Source organism: Lissotriton vulgaris, chromosome 6, assembly GCF_964263255.1.
Source record: "Lissotriton vulgaris chromosome 6, aLisVul1.2, whole genome shotgun sequence".
NCBI classification, from domain to species: Eukaryota; Metazoa; Chordata; class Amphibia; order Caudata; family Salamandridae; genus Lissotriton; species Lissotriton vulgaris.
This window is the reverse complement of record NC_141694.1, coordinates 1019300024-1019317363: the sequence shown is the minus strand read 5'-3', so window position 1 is coordinate 1019317363 and position 17340 is coordinate 1019300024. Positions and strand designations below refer to the sequence as shown.

The 17340-nt window shown below is 49.4% G+C and overlaps 1 protein-coding gene across 3 annotated transcripts in view; it reads left to right on the top strand.

Annotated features, from left to right (window-relative positions):
* LYST (lysosomal trafficking regulator) overlaps positions 1-17340 on the top strand; it is a 4348576-nt gene that overhangs the window by 4220437 nt on the left and 110799 nt on the right. The window lies entirely within an intron of this gene.

Genomic DNA, 17340 nt, shown 5'->3' with positions numbered 1-17340 from the left:
ACCATAGACCAGGTCTTTAGACTTACAATGTTATATTGGAAGGTGGTTCTGTTGGGTGGAGGGGTGATTTATGCCGCTTTTGTGGACCTTAAGTCAGCTTTTGATTTGGTTCCAAGAGCTAAATTGTGGGACTCACTGAGACTTATGGGCCTACCCGTAGAACTTCTGGACATAGTTCTGAGATTACACGAGGACAACTTTGCCAGAGTTAGGTTGGGTAAACAAGGACAGGTGACCGACAGCTTCCCGGTGACACGTGGGGTGCGCCAGGGATGTGTGTTGGCCCCTGTAGGAGAGTAGGGTCTGCAATCCTATGATCACCCAGATTTTTTGCTTTTGTTTCACTGGTTTACGACTTTCTCTGGCTGTGGGCCTGCCAATCAGACCCACAGCCTGGCTGTTCTCTCTCTAAATTACAACATGTACCCTAGGTGCATTTACCAATTGGTACTGGGCCACCTTATCAGACCCTGTAACTCAGGGCATAGGTGTACCCAGGGCCTACCAGGGGCTGAAGCATGTATTATGCCACCCCTGGCTGGCCTCCTAAATTTGACACAACTGGCTGCATGACAGCTGGGGCAAAGTCGTGTAATCACCCTTTGCTATAGATATAGTATACCTATATCTAACCCTAAAATGGACACACAGATTCCTATCAGTCACTCCTATGGCAGGCCTTGACAATCCTGAAGGCAGAGTGCTTGGAATCGTGTGAGATGGTGCTCTGGCATGAGCTGAGCCTGTCTGCAGCTTGCGGAACCAAGTCCTAATAGCTGTTCCATGATAACGCATACCATATACTCTTAAGTGCATTATAATCCTCGCGGTTAAATGCTAACTTTGGTATTGCTTTATCAAAACATGTCGAGTAAGGTGTCATACGAATTGGAATACTAACCCCTTGCCAATTCTGGCGACGGGGTTAGCATTCCACCCTTCTAGAGGGACACGACATGTATGTAACTGTGAACCCCGGTTAAAGTTAAGCGAAGCCTCAGCTCCACAAAATGGATGCTGCCACCACAGACACGAGTCTGACCTCCTGCTGCTGGGAGTCCGCCCAGAGAGGAGAGCTTGGGCAAAGGGTTTCCTGTCAGGGGCGGTGCTAGCACCATCCCAGACAGGGTTTTGTGTATCCTGGGTAGGCAGGGCTTTACAGGAAGGTGACTGCTGAGTGGCACCCCGGTGCTCACTACGCATAGGCCAGTCTGAACCAGTTCCAGGGGCACACCAGCCCCTGGCCTGGGGAAGTCCGGCATGGCAGAGGGGTGTAACCACCCCCCTCCTAGTCCCACCCATAGGCAGGACCTAGTCACCGGGTCAGCCCCCTTTTTTAGTATAAAGATAGGAGCGGGCCCCCTGTTCAAATTAGATCATCTTTGGAATCAAGACACGACTTTCTACGAAAGGACATCAAGATTTCTTCTTCAAGATTCTCCCTTGTGGCTAAGGAGTAGTCACCCTGCATCCGCAGGCACCATCCTAAGAACACTGCGGTCTGCTGCAAGTCCTTCTTCACGAATCCGACGACCCAGCTCGACGAGACCCGGCTTCCCTGGCACCTCTGACCTCTACTCACCTCTACAGCCAAGCTGAGAACCGTGAGTGCGACGAGACCTCGAGGGACCGATGATCGCCAAGACTGCACGACTTCTTTGCAACAAGCCCACCGTGTGCTCCACTGGTGAGTGCTTTGGGGTCCGAGAAGCCCCACCCTGAGCAGCTCCAGCACCGAAGATCAGCCCTCCAACATCTCCACGATCTGCGTGGGGCCCTTCTGCTTTTGCATGCTCACCGCGCTGTGTGGCTACTAGCCGGCTGGCTTGTGGCCTTCTTCACGACACCCGACGACATCACTGCTGCTGGTCTGGTTGCTCCAGACTGGCCCTTGCTTCCTTCTTCAAGAGAGGCACCCCGGACCCTCCTGGTCCACTCCAGACGCCATTTTAAGTCCACCGCGTGGGCTTGAATTTGCCAAGGCTTTGTTGCCCAATCCTGGGTCCAGCGACGCCGACAGCTTCATCCATCGTGGGACAGCTCGCTCCTCCATCCTGGTCGCCGACAACGCCTCCTGGTCCGTGAGATCTGCGAACACAGCGTCACCCACTCACCTAGTCGAGGTGGCTACCATCCGGTGCCCTCCTGGTGCCCACTGACTACTGGCTAGTAGTCTCGAACTTGGTCCCCTCTGCTTTCAGGTGTCATCTTCCTTCGATCCAGGCTTGGATCCATCAAACTTTCTTCACTGGTCGCCTGCCAGCAACTTCTTTCTTCCAGGCTCCTGGTCCGTCTACGAGGATTCCCGACGTCTTTTGAGACCTATGCAGCTGCAGCCCCTGGGCTAGGTAACTTCGGCATTTCGGTGCCCCAGCATAGCCTCACTATCCAAGGGTCAGGATTCACTTTCGTTTTCCTCCTACCAGGTCGGGTTCGCCCGAGAACACTAACTTTGTCATTACTAGCTACCATAGACTTTGTCCCGCATCACGCGTGAGAGTGCACACTCTGCACCCGAGTCCCCTAGGCCTCCTAGAAGTAATCTGAAGATTCTATAGTCAAGTCCTAGCGATTCCTAAGCCTATTAGTACTGTACTTACCTGCTAGTAATTTCGCATTCCACTTTCAGAGTATATGGTTTTCCGTGCCCCTCGGGCATTTGTATATACTGTGCTAACTTAAGTATTTTCGTAAGAGTTTTGTTTTGTGCTAAGTACCCTGTCCTCATAAAGAGTACAGGGCTGTTGTGATTCTTAATAAATATCTTGTTTATTTTCATAACACTTGTGTGGTGTCCTTTCACTTGGTATTCAAGGGGTATATGTGTGGTATAACAGCTGGCTTAACACGCACTCTCGAGTCTTTAGCCTTAGACTGCTCGTATCCATGCTACTAGGATAGCTGGTCTATAAGGTTGACTTACAACCAATCATCAATAAGGGTTGCTGGACTGATACATAGTGTCCACTAGAATAGTGACCACTGCATATCAGGCCACCTTCTCACATTGGTGAGCAGCGGTTGGGATTTGAGCTTGCTGTTGTTTTACCACACGTATCCTAAGAATATCTTGTTGAAAGATCACATAAGTACTGTTAGTACATATAACTAAGCTTAGAATACTCTGAGTTCTACTGAACCAGCTGTTGCAGCTCCTCAAGGCTTAGCACACCTTGGCTGCAACTCTTAGCAAGGGATCAGTAGGTAAACACATAGTGTAGGTAGGTGCATCACTTACACCACACTAGAAACAGTATGTCAGACAAAGGAGGAAACTCTGAGTCTCCCCTTGTGTCAGTGGACCCTCCACAGGTCCTCTCTTCCAGATATACTGTGCTTAGCTTCCATGAGTTACGACAAGTGTGTACCTCTAGGAAGATTAAGCAGGGGTCTAACCCCACAACTTCCTTTCTGATTGGTCTCTTCGAGACTTATGATGCCAGAAAAGCTGAGAAACTTCTTAGCTCTTCTAATCCAGATGGAGGTATGCCTCCCCTTGAGGGAACCAGAGGAGACCCTGACCTAATCCACCTCTCAGCTGAGACTGAAGAGGGGGAGGAGGATGAGGATCCCTCTGGGGATGAGGCAGACAAGGGACAGGTAGAAGTCAGCAGACTAACCAGGTCCAACTTAAGCAGACATGACAGTGGTACTGGGGGACCCCTGGGGCCACTCTCAGGTCAGCTTAACATTGGGAATGGACGAGCCAGATCTCTATCAAGAGGCTCTGGCAGATCCCTTCAAACCAATGTCTCTCACAACTCTTCTCAAAGAGGGATGACTTCCCCTCAGAGGAGAGTGTATGAAGCTAAAGAAAGGGCAGCCAATCTGAGGATTGAAAGGGAAGAACTTGCCCTGGCCAAAGAGAGGCTTGCCTTTGCTAGAGAGCAACAGTTAAGTGGGGTAGTCCCCACTGGTGGCAGCATTGTACCTAGCAATAGGGAAAGGAGTTTTGATACAAAACACCTGGGTAAGATAGTGCCCCCCTTTAAACAAGGGGATGACATCCACAAATGGATTACTGCTTTGGAGAGGGCCTGCACTGTGCAAGGTGTTCCCCAGAGTCAGTGGGCAGCTATCTTGTGGCTCTCCTTTGAAGGTAAAGGAAGAGACAAGCTCCTCACTACTAGAGTGGAGGATGCTAACAATTACCAAATCTTGAAAAACACACTGATTGATGGGTTTGGCCTAACCACTGAGCAGTACAGGTTGCTGTTCAGGGATACCCAGAAAATTCAGTCTCAAGATTGGTCTGATTTTGTAGATTGTGCCACTAAGGCTTTGGAGGGCTGGTTGCTGGGCAGTAAGGTTACTGATTATACAGGATTGTACAATTTGATCATGAGAGAACAAATTTTAAACAATTGTCAGAACCAGTTGTTGCATCAGCATCTTGTTGACTCAGATCTGACCTCTCCCCAAGAATTGGGAAAGAAGGCAGACAGATGGGTCAGAACAAGAGTTAAACAGAACCAGGGCCAGAATCAAGGTGGTCAGAAGAAAGCAGACCAGAAGGGTAAAGATTCTAAGGGGGAACAAAATGACCAGAAGTCTTCGACAGGTCCCCAACAACCCAAAGAGGGTGGGGGTCAGGCTCCCCAGAAGAAGAAAAACCAAGAAGGCCAATCTAAAAGGTGGTGCCAATACTGCAAAAGTAAAACTCACTGGTTTAGTGAGTGCACCAAGAAAGGAGGAGGGCAGACTCCTGCCACTGCAGCCCCTAAGGCACCTGTGCCCCCTAGTACAGTCAGCAGTGGTAGTGCACCTCCCAAGGGTTTAGTAGGGTTAACCCTGGGTTCTGAGGGGTGTGACAACTTAGTTGGTACACTCACTCAGGCTTTCCTTGTTTGTACAGGGGATGTGGATATGTCCCCTGATATAAGTCTCAATACTTTGGGCAAATACAGACAGACACCTTTCATTAATGGAAAAATGGCTCAGGCCTATAGGGACACTTGTGCCAGTGTCACAATGGTGACACCTAACTTTGTGGACCCTGGACAGATCATTCCAGGTACAGAATTCCTGGTGACCAATGCAAGCAATGTCACTACCAATCACAGTATGGCAATTGTAGCTTTCTCCTGGGGAGGGGTAACTGGCCAAAAGAAGGTTGTAGTTAGTTCAGACCTCCCAGTGGATTGTTTGTTGGGCAATGATTTGGAGTCATCACAATGGTCAGAAGTGGAGCAGAGGACTCACATGGAAATGTTAGGCTTGCCAGCACATGTGTTTGCTGTGACCAGGTCACAGGTCAGGAAATGCCCCACTGAACAGGTGCTGGATCCTGGAACAATGGACCAGACACCTTCCAAGAAGAAGAACAGTAGGGTTAAGGCTGTGCCTTCCCCCTTGCCCCAGGTTGAGGATCAAGTCTCAGAGGAGGCTGACCTACAGGAATTGAGGGAAACTGAGCCTAGAGAGTTTGAACTTGATCAAGTTGAATACTTGGGTTCAGGGGGACCCTCAAGAGAAGACCTGGGGAAGGACCAGTTAGGCTGCCCTTCTCTTGAACCCCTCAGACAGCAGGCTGCTGCTGAGGCTGCTGGGAACGCCACAGGTACCCACAAGGTATACTGGGAAGATGGACTCCTGTACACTGAGTCAAGAGACCCCAAGCCTGGCATGACCAGGAGGCTGGTTGTACCCTTGTCTCAGAGAGGTTTTCTCCTTACCTTGGCCCATGAGATTCCCTTTGCAGGTCACTTAGGCCAGACAAAGACTTGGGACAGGCTTGTCTCACACTTTCACTGGCCTCACATGAATGAGGATACCAAGGAGTTTTGTCGCTCCTGTGTCACTTGCCAAGCCAGTGGTAAGTCAGGTGGCACAACAAAGGCCCCCCTTATACCAATGCCTGTGGTGGGGGTGCCCTTTGAAAGAGTGGGGATTGACATTGTTGGTCCAATGGAACCCCAGACAGCATCAGGGCACAATTTATACTGGTGGTAGTGGATCATGCCACCAGGTATCCTGAAGCTATTCCACTTAGGACCACTACAGCACCTGTAGTGGCAAGGGCCCTAGTTGGAGTGTTCTCCAGAGTGGGCTTCCCTAAGGAGGTTGTCTCTGACAGAGGTGCAAACTTCATGTCAAGCTACTTAACTGCTATGTGGAAGGAATGTGGTGCCAACTACAAGTTCACTACACCCTATCATCCACAATGCAATGGGCTTGTTGAAAGGTTCAACAGGACCCTAAAAGGGATGATTCATGGACTACCTGAAAAGCTCAGGCGTAGATGGGATGTCCTGATACCCTGCCTTCTGTTTGCTTACAGAGAGGTCCCACAAAAGGGGGTTGGCTACAGCCCTTTTGAACTTTTGTATGGGCATCCTGTGAGAGGCCTCCTGTGTTTGGTGAAGGAAGGATGGGAGAGACCTCTCAAAAAGCCTGCAACCAGCATAGTGGACTATGTACTTGGTCTCCGCTCCAGGATGGCTGAGTATATGGAGAAGGCATCTGAAAACCTTAAGGCCAGCCAAGAACTCCAAAAAGCTTGGCATGACCAAAAGGCTGTCCTGACTGTTTACCAGCCGGGACAGAAGGTGTGGGTGCTGGAGCCAGTGGCCCCAGCAGCACTCAAAGACAAATGGTCTGGGCCCCACACAATTCTTGAGCAAAAGGGAGAGGTCACCTACCTGGTGGACCTTGGAACTCCCAGGAGTCCCCACAGGGTACTCCATGTCAACAGGCTCAAAGCATATGTCGACAGGAAGGACATGAGCTTGCTCATGGCCATTGATGAGGGACAGGAGGAAGAGAGTGACCCTCTCCCAGACCTGCTCACTCAGAATCCTGATGATGGGTCAGTAGATGGTGTTGTCTTTTGTGGCAGCCTCTCTGAGCATCAGCAGAAAGACTGTAAACAGGTTCTTCAGTCTTTCAGACATATGTTCTCTCTGACACCCAGTCAGACCAATTGGTGTACCCATGAGGTTGACACTGGTGACAGCCTGCCAGTTAAGAGTAAAATCTACAGGCAGCCTGATCATGTTAGAGACTGCATAAAAACTGAAGTGCAGAAAATGTTAGAGTTGAGAGTCATTGAACCCTCAGATAGCCCTTGGGCTAGTCCAGTAGTTCTAGTGCCAAAACCTCACACCCAGGATGGTAAGAGAGAGATGAGGTTCTGCGTAGACTACAGGGGTCTCAATGCAGTCACTAAGACTGATGCCCACCCAATACCAAGGGCAGATGAACTTATAGATAGATTGGCTTCTGCCAACTACTTAAGTACATTTGAACTGACAGCTGGGTATTGGCAAATCAGGTTAGCTGAGGATGCCAAGCCCAAGACAGCATTTTCAACCCCTGGTGGGCATTATCAATTTGTGGTAATGCCCTTTGGTCTGAAAAATGCACCTGCCACCTTCCAAAGGTTGGTGAATCATGTTCTCACTGGGCTGGATGACTTCTGTGCAGCATATCTAGATGATATTGCTGTCTTTAGCTCCACCTGGGAGGATCACCTGGTCCACCTGAGGAAAGTGTTAGAGGCTCTGCAAGCAGCAGGCCTCACTATCAAGGCCACCAAGTGCCAGATAGGGCAGACACAGTTTGTATACCTGGGCCACCTTGTAGGTGGAGGCCAGGTTCAGCCACTGGAGAGCAAAATACAGTCAATCAGGGACTGGGCTCCTCCAACCACCCAGACTCAGGTTCGAGCTTTCTTGGGCCTGACTGGTTACTACAGAAAGTTTGTCAGGAACTATGGATCAATTGTGACTCCATTAAATGAACTGACAAGTAAGAAAATGCCAAAAAAGGTTCAGTGGACAGCAGGCTGTCAAAAAGCATTCGATGACCTAAAGCAGGCCATGTGCACAGCACCTATCCTTAAGAGTCCAGACTACTCCAAACCATTCATTGTCCAAACAGATGCTTCTGAGTTGGGTGTGGGAGCTGTTCTATCTCAACTGAATTTTGATGGTCAAGACCAGCCCATTGCTTTTATAAGCAGAAGGCTGACCCCCAGAGAGAAGAATTGGTCAGCTATTGAGAGGGAGGCCTTTGCTGTGGTTTGGGCCCTGAAGAAGCTGAGGCCATACTTGTTTGGCACTCACTTCAAGATTCAGACCGACCATAAGCCCCTCTTGTGGCTAAATCAGATGAAGGGTGAAAACCCCAAACTGCTTAGGTGGTCCATTTCCCTACAGGGGATGGACTTTACAGTGGAACATAGACCTGGTACTGATCATGGCAATGCCGATGGGCTCTCCAGATATTTCCACTTAGAACAAGAAGACTCACCTGGTCAAGGTTAGCTTATTGTCCCAAAGTTTGGGGGGGGGGGTCATGTAGGAGAGTAGGGTCTGCAATCCTATGATCACCCAGATTTTTTGCTTTTGTTTCACTGGTTTACGACTTTCTCTGGCTGTGGGCCTGCCAATCAGACCCACAGCCTGGCTGTTCTCTCTCTAAATTACAATATGTACCCTAGGTGCATTTACCAATTGGTACTGGGCCACCTTATCAGACCCTGTAACTCAGGGCATAGGTGTACCCAGGGCCTACCAGGGGCTGAAGAATGTATTATGCCACCCCTGGCTGGCCTCCTAAATTTGACACAACTGGCTGCATGACAGCTGGGGCAAAGTCGTGTAATCACCCTTTGCTATAGATATAGTATACCTATATCTAACCCTAAAATGGACACACAGATTCCTATCAGTCACTCCTATGGCAGGCCTTGACAATCCTGAAGGCAGAGTGCTTGGAATCGTGTGAGATGGTGCTCTGGCATGAGCTGAGCCTGTCTGCAGCTTGCGGAACCAAGTCCTAATAGCTGTTCCATGATAACGCATACCATATACTCTTAAATGCATTATAATCCTCGCGGTTAAATGCTAACTTTGGTATTGCTTTATCAAAACATGTCGAGTAAGGTGTCATACGAATTGGAATACTAACCCCTCGCCAATTCTGGTGACGGGGTTAGCATTCCACCCTTCTAGAGGGACACGACATGTATGTAACTGTGAACCCCGGTTAAAGTTAAGCGAAGCCTCAGCTCCACAAAATGGATGCTGCCACCACAGACACGAGTCTGACCTCCTGCTGCTGGGAGTCCTCCCAGAGAGGAGAGCTTGGACAAAGGGTTTCCTGTCAGGGGCGGTGCTAGCACTATCCCAGACAGGGTTTTGTGTATCCTGGGTAGGCAGGGCTTTACAGGAAGGTGACTGCTGAGTGGCACCCCGGTGCTCACTACGCATAGGCCAGTCTGAACCAGTTCCAGGGGCACACCAGCCCCTGGCCTGGGGAAGTCCGGCATGGCAGAGGGGTGTAACCACCCCCCTCCTAGTCCCACCCATAGGCAGGACCTAGTCACCGGGTCAGCCCCCTTTTTTAGTATAAAGATAGGAGCGGGCCCCCTGTTCAAATTAGATCACCTTTGGAATCAAGACACGACTTTCTACGAAAGGACATCAAGATTTCTTCTTCAAGATTCTCCCTTGTGGCTAAGGAGTAGTCACCCTGCATCCGCAGGCACCATCCTGAGAACACTGCCGTCTGCTGCAAGTCCTTCTTCACGAATCCGACGACCCAGCTCGACGAGACCTGGCTTCCCTGGCACCTCTGACCTCTACTCACCTCTACAGCCAAGCTGAGAACCGTGAGTGCGACGAGACCTCGAGGGACCGACGATCGCCAAGACTGCACGACTTTTTTGCAACAAGCCCACCGTGTGCTCCACTGGTGAGTGCTTTGGGGTCCGAGAAGCCCCACCCTGAGCAGCTCCAGCACCGAAGATCAGCCCTCCAACATCTCCACGATCTGCGTGGGGCCCTTCTGCTTTTGCGTGCTCACCGCGCTGTGTGGCTACTAGCTGGCTGGCTTGTGGCCTTCTTCACGACGCCCGACGACATCACTGCTGCTGGTCTGGTTGCTCCAGACTGGCCCTTGCTTCCTTCTTCAAGAGAGGCACCCCGGACCCTCCTGGTCCACTCCAGACGCCATTTTAAGTCCACCGCGTGGGCTTGAATTTGCCAAGGCTTTGTTGCCCAATCCTGGGTCCAGCGACGCCGACAGCTTCATCCATCGTGGGACAGCTCGCTCCTCCATCCTGGTCGCCGACAACGCCTCCTGGTCCGTGAGATCTGCGAACACAGCGTCACCCACTCACCTAGTCGAGGTGGCTACCATCCGGTGCCCTCCTGGTGCCCACTGACTACTGGCTAGTAGTCTCGAACTTGGTCCCCTCTGCTTTCAGGTGTCATCTTCCTTCGATCCAGGCTTGGATCCATCCTTCACTGGTCGCCTGCCAGCAACTTCTTTCTTCCAGGCTCCTGGTCCGTCTACGAGGATTCCCAACGTCTTTTGAGACCTATGCAGCTGCAGCCCCTGGGCTAGGTAACTTCGGCATTTCGGTGCCCCAGCATAGCCTCACTATCCAAGGGTCAGGATCCACTTTCGTTTTCCTCCTACCAGGTCGGGTTCGCCGAGAACACTAACTTTGTCATTACTAGCTACCATAGACTTTGTCCCGCATCACGCGTGAGAGTGCACACTCTGCACCCGAGTCCCCTAGGCCTCCTAGAAGTAATCTGAAGATTCTATAGTCAAGTCCTAGCGATTCCTAAGCCTATTAGTACTGTACTTACCTGCTAGTAATTTCGCATTCCACTTTCAGAGTATATGGTTTTCCGTGCCCCTCGGGCATTTGTATATACTGTGCTAACTTAAGTATTTTCGTAAGAGTTTTGTTTTGTGCTAAGTACCCTGTCCTCATAAAGAGTACAGGGCTGTTGTGATTCTTAATAAATATCTTGTTTATTTTCATAACACTTGTGTGGTGTCCTTTCACTTGGTATTCAAGGGGTATATGTGTGGTATAACAGCTGGCTTAACACGCCCTCTCGAGTCTTTAGCCTTAGACTGCTCGTATCCATGCTACTAGGATAGCTGGTCTATAAGGTTGACTTACAACCAATCATCAATAAGGGTTGCTGGACTGATACATAGTGTTCACTAGAATAGTGACCACTGCATATCAGGCCACCTTCTCACAGCCCCTACTCTTTTTCTCCTGTTCATCAACCAGGTAGTCAATTTCTTTTCCACATCCCAGACAGATGCACCATCTCTGGGCGGGTCTAAATACCCGATGTTAATTTTTGCTGACGACACCCTGCTTCTCTCTAAAACTCGCAGTGGGTTACAAACAGCCCTGAATAGGTTTGCAGAGTTTTGCAGGGTAAATGACCTACAGATTAATGTTGATAAAACTAAATTTATGGTCTTCAGTAATAAAAATCCAATCACTAGCTCTGTTAGCTTGAATGGTGTTCTGATAGAACAGGTGAAGACAATGACTTATCTGGGTGTGACTCTGGATTATCATCTAAGTTGGAAACCCCAGATTGAGGCATTATACCTCAAATTTGTACGACTCACAGGTTGTTTGCTTCTGGAACAAAAGAAATCCCTGACTAAACAAATCACCCCTGTATTACAAATCTATGAAGCTAAGATAAACGCAGCCACTTTGTACGGTGCGGATATCTGGGGTTTTGAAGATTTATCTTTCCTGGTCAGAGCACAGAATAAGTTCTTGCGAAATTTAGTAGGCCTTCCTCAGTCTACACCCATAAAACCTCTGTTGCTAGACTTAGGTTGTAAACCCTTAAATGAGATGGCCCGGTTCTTCTTGGTGGCATTATGGCGACGGATCTGGACGACTCCGAAGCTTAGCCTTTTTGCCAAAGAATTAGACGAGGTTAAATCTTTGTGGGGAGCTTCTAGAATCCCATGGCTTAGGGAAGTGAAAAAGGTTTTGCTTGACATGGGTCTCCATCAGCTTTGGATTAATCCGGGGGGTTCCATCTTTCCCTCCAAACAAGATTTTAAAGACCAGTTTTGGGCAGCTGTTAAATTAACTACAGTCATCCAATCGGAAGTTACTAATTTAACAGGTCTTTTTCTGACTTATAAACTGACACCTTCCCTTGAGCCATATTGGGACGTGATTTGTAAAACCCTCGACCGGAAATTATATCATCAATTCCGTGTCGGGGCGCTCCCTATCAACTCTTTTACTGCTAAGTGGAATGTGAATTCAAATAATTGCTGTCCTTGGTGTCCGGGTCATCTAGAGAGCATTGGTCACTTTTTTTTTGCCTGCCCAGCCTATCGTGCCCCACGCCTAAAATGGATTAAACCCTTATGTTGTAGACTGAATAGCAAGGGGTACCTTGAAGCCCTGAGGCTTTTTCGTACTAACCTGTCAGTGTTTATTGTGGTCGGTGTGGCCAAGTTCCTAGGTTGGGCATGGATAATTCGTACCAGGAATTTGAACATTTTATGATGGTTTTATATATTGATGCTGATTTATAATAGATAATGTCCAAAGGCATTTTATTGTAAAGTCTTTATCAATTGTTTAATAACCTTTTAAATGTTTTACCGACATGATGTCTTATTAATATTTCATGAATTGTATATTGTCTTTTATGAATTTTATTTCGAAATAAAGACTTACTGAAACTGATTAACAAGATACTGATTTAGTGTTTGAAAGGGACACATACAAATATGCCCCTCCATATAATGGATTGTTATCCATGCTCAATCTCCTATTATGAGTCCGTAAACCTTTCCGGCTCCTAAAATGGGATTAATATGTAAGAAAAAGCATTATAGTAGTCCTAAATGCTGAATTGAAGTGTTTACAACTGTTAAAATGCTTAGTGTATCTGGCGCTAAATTCATATTCCTCTGGTCTTCAGTTAATATTTCTAGGTATTGCAAATACTTATACAGGCCGGATTATATCTGCCATAGTCTTTAGAAAATGTCTTAAAGCAAATGTTATGTTATGGTAAGTTATAAGAGACTTATAACGCACACAACTACTCAGGAGAATCCTGGCGCGATACGGACTCATGCGTGTGAAAGGGAGACTTAAATGAAAGCTTTTTCGAAAAGGTGAGTTTTAAGAAGTTTCTTAAAACATTGAGATCCTGCGTATGGCGTAAGGCAGCAGGGAGACTGTTCCAAAGCACTGCTACCTTGACCGAGAGTGACTGTCCCCCAAGTCTGGAGCTTCGAAAGCGGGGGGTAACCATCAGACTGTGCGAGGGGGAGGGCAAAGAGCGATGGGGGGTGTAGAAGGACACTCGTTTCCTAATATAGGAGGGTCCGGAATCATGCAGGGCTCTGTGTGCTAAGGTGAGAGCCTTAAACTGCACCCTCTGGGCCACAGGTCGCGGAGGCGAGCCCTTATGCTGTTTCTCTTAGAGATTTTATATAAGAATCTGGCCACCGCATTTTGAATCAGTTGGAGTTTGTTCATTAAGTAGCCAGGAATGCTCAGAAAAAGTGCATTAGCGTAGTCTAAGCGGGACAGGATAAGAGCTCGGGCCACCATTTCCTTAGCTGGCTGAGGGAGTAGAGGGAAAAAAACGACTGGGTTACTTAAGTGTGCCAAAGCAGACACCAGTAAGTCGCATGATGTGCTCAGAGAATCTGAGATCCTCCCCGAACCAGACCCCCAGGTTTTTTGCCGGACCACCCTCCGACAGTGGCCGGGGAAAATCTGCGGGCCACAGGGCCGGAATGAACTGTGAGAATGATGCGGTAATGGGGATCCACCGCTTCCTCCAAGTCGGAGGCATGGTCGACATGAGTGTCTAAGAGCCTCCATTAGTTGCAAGGTATCTCACCCCCAGTCAACTGATCTGGGTTTAATCCATCATCATTCTTTTTTTTTTTTTTAATTTTTGGAAGACCTTTATTGATAAAACTCGCACATACAATCCAGCAATGAGCCAGAGGGCTCGCAGATACAGTACATTGCAACAGAGAAGGCGTAAAGGATATGGTACAGAGATACTGAGGTCTAATTTTTAAAGGTTTTTTCTGAAGGATAGACAGGAGCAGGATATCAAAGAACAACGAGTTGGTTCCGGCTTCGCAAAAACAGGATAGACAAATACAAAACGCAATAAAATGCCAGAATCGCTGCTTATCACACATGTAGAACGTCTAAACCCAGAAAAGAAAGAAAAAGAAAAAGAATAGAAGGCCCATAGAACCAAAAAAAATAAAACAAAAAACCCCCCCGTCCACCCCCACCCTGCACCCCTGCAGCTGGCTATGGCCTAACCCCCCCTAGCAGTGTGCCTGTCGCCCAGTAAAAGGAGTCCCGAAATATAGAGAGTAAGAAAAGAGTCCTAATCTATAACTCTCAGTAAATAATGAAAGGCGGGGAGGAGCCTTCCACCCGTCCCCCGGCTACACCATCCCGCAGGTTCAGTAACAACACAAAGTAGAAAGCACGGTGAGATTGAGCATTACAATCAGAATAAATTGGAGGTACAGAATCGACACACAGCACAGTCAAAGGCAGCGACACACCACCCACATGTCCAGGTCAGCAACAGGAAACCACCAAAGCATAAGAATAAGTGTTCACCCCGGCCCGTTCTCTCTCTTCTACCACTGTGAATCATAGAAACCCAGACAGCCCAGGGAGATGTGCACGATAGTCCAAACGGGGAACATTGGCTTGAGCACTCAACCATGTCGCATATACACAGGGCCAATGATATCATGCTGGGCCAAAAGTACACCACACTTGTGGCACTGAGCGAAACCGATCCAAGGAAGAAAGTCTCAATGTCTGGCCCCTTCTGGAGCGATCTCCGGGTAGAGGGAGACACGGTGCAGGGAGAGAACTCCCGTCGTGATTGCAGTCCGTGGTTTGCACTTCGGCCCGGGCAATAACCATCAGCAGCAAGAGGTACCCCGGGACCTGGGGTCTCTGGGCCGTCACCGCTGCGCAACGCCGCCGTCTTGTCGCAGTCAAACGTGGAACCAAGAACACCGCTACAGTCCGGCGAGGCAGCCATTTTGAAGCATCCACGAGCACTTATTATAACGTCCACCTTGCTGATCAGGGTTCGTGCAGAGTGCAACACATCGTAATGAAGGGAGTCAATAGCCGCCAATAGGTCTCCATAGCCCCGAGCAGTTCCACGCTCCCTTCCGGTCGGGTCCCCTTGCACCACACATCCACGATCACGCCATGACACAGGCTCTCCAAAGCTGCCCTCCATTGTGCGCTTCGCGATCACCAATGGAAACACCTCGAGTGATGCAGGGCTGCTGGCAATGGGCCTCAGGTTTACAGTTCAAGGAAAAGCGTTAATCAGGTCCGAAGAGTGGCCATAAGCATGGTCCCTGAAACAAGCCGCCCGCTCGATATTGAAGGGGTAGAAAATTCGGGAGCCTCCCGCCGCTAGCGGGCTGTGTTCAAGCATTCTTCCACAGTCGCAGTGTGGGTTTCTGCACTCGTGCAATCCCACCGGATAACTCGCCAGGCACATCCAACACAGTACCTGTAGTCCAATGGGGCGCGCGTTCCAGATTCGGCCGCGTCTAATGGAAATGGTCCGACCGGTTCCAAGCAGCTGCTGACGCCCGGTGTTGTTCACCCGGCAGCCGGCCCCAGCGTCAAGTCAAGTCAAGTCAAGTCAAAAGAATGTATATAGCGCGCTACATACCCAGAGGGTCTCAAGGCGCTTGAGGAAGGGTGGGGGGATTACTTGTCGAATATCCAAGTTTTCAGTTGCTTTCTGAATGCTAGATGGTTCTGAGTGAGACGAAGGTGAGTGGGGAGTGAGTTCCAGGTCTTAGCGGCCAGGTAGGAGAAGGATCTACCTCCCATGGTGGTTTTATTGATACGAGGTACGGTAGCAAAGGCTTGGCTGGAGGAACGTAGCTGGCGGGGTGGGGGGTGTAGAAGGAAAGTCGAGTGTTGAGGCAATCGGGTCCGAGTTCGTAAAGTGATTTGTGTGCGTGGGTAAGGAGGCGGAAAGTAATCCTCTTATTGACGGGGAGCCAGTGGAGTTTTTTCAGTTGACTGGAGATGTGGTCTTTACGTGGGATGTCGAGTATTAGTCTGGCTGATGCGTTCTGGATGCGTTGGAGTTTTTTCTGGAGTTTTGCGGTGGTGCCGGCGTATAGGGTGTTTCCGTAGTCCTGGCGGCTTGTAACCAGCGCATGGGTGACCGTTTTTCTGGTTTTGGTGGGGATCCAGCGAAATGTCTTTTTGAGCATGCAAAGAATGTTGAAGCACGATGATGAGACGGCGTTGACCTGTCTGGACATCGAGAGTGAGGAGTCTAAAATGACGCCCAGGTTCCGTGCGTGATCCGTCGGGATGGGTGCTTTTCCAAGAGCCTCTGGCCACCAGGAGTCATCCCAGGCGGAGGGGGAGGTTCCTAAGATAAGGACTTCTGTTTTATCTGAGTTAAGTTTTAGACGGCTATGCTTCATCCATTCGGCTACTTCTTTCATTCCTTCATGAAGGTTGGTTTTGGCGGTATTAGGGTCTTTGGTGAGCAATCGGGTCCGAGTTCGTAAAGTGATTTGTGTGCGTGGGTAAGGAGGCGGAAAGTAATCCTCTTATTGACGGGGAGCCAGTGGAGTTTTTTCAGTTGACTGGAGATGTGGTCTTTACGTGGGATGTCGAGTATTAGTCTGGCTGATGCGTTCTGGATGCGTTGGAGTTTTTTCTGGAGTTTTGCGGTGGTGCCGGCGTATAGGGTGTTTCCGTAGTCCTGGCGGCTTGTAACCAGCGCATGGGTGACCGTTTTTCTGGTTTTGGTGGGGATCCAGCGAAATGTCTTTTTGAGCATGCAAAGAATGTTGAAGCACGATGATGAGACGGCGTTGACCTGTCTGGACATCGAGAGTGAGGAGTCTAAAATGACGCCCAGGTTCCGTGCGTGATCCGTCGGGATGGGTGCTTTTCCAAGAGCCTCTGGCCACCAGGAGTCATCCCAGGCGGAGGGGGAGGTTCCTAAGATAAGGACTTCTGTTTTATCTGAGTTAAGTTTTAGACGGCTATGCTTCATCCATTCGGCTACTTCTTTCATTCCTTCATGAAGGTTGGTTTTGGCGGTATTAGGGTCTTTGGTGAGTGAGAGGATCAGTTGGGTGTCATATGCGTAGGAGATGATGTTGAGGTTGTGTTGGCGTGCGATGACCGGCCTCGGGTCCGCTGCGGGCCGCAAACTTCAGTCGGACATTACACCCGCTTGCAAGGAATCGCAAGCCTCAGGATTTCACCACGGGCCGCCTGAGCACATCGGCTTCAGCAGTGTGCCTTCTAAAAACAGGATCTCCGGCAGGATAGACACAAAGAAGGAGATGGTCCCCGGAGCCGAGGGACTACACGTCCGATCCGGTCGCCATCTTGGCTCCTCCCCCTCCATCATCATTCTTAAGCTCACTCCGCCACCCCAGTTCAGTCATGACCATATGCAAATCAGTCTGACCCTGTGCCTCATGGGAACAGTCCAGCCCGAACTGCCAAGCCATGTCTTCCCTGGA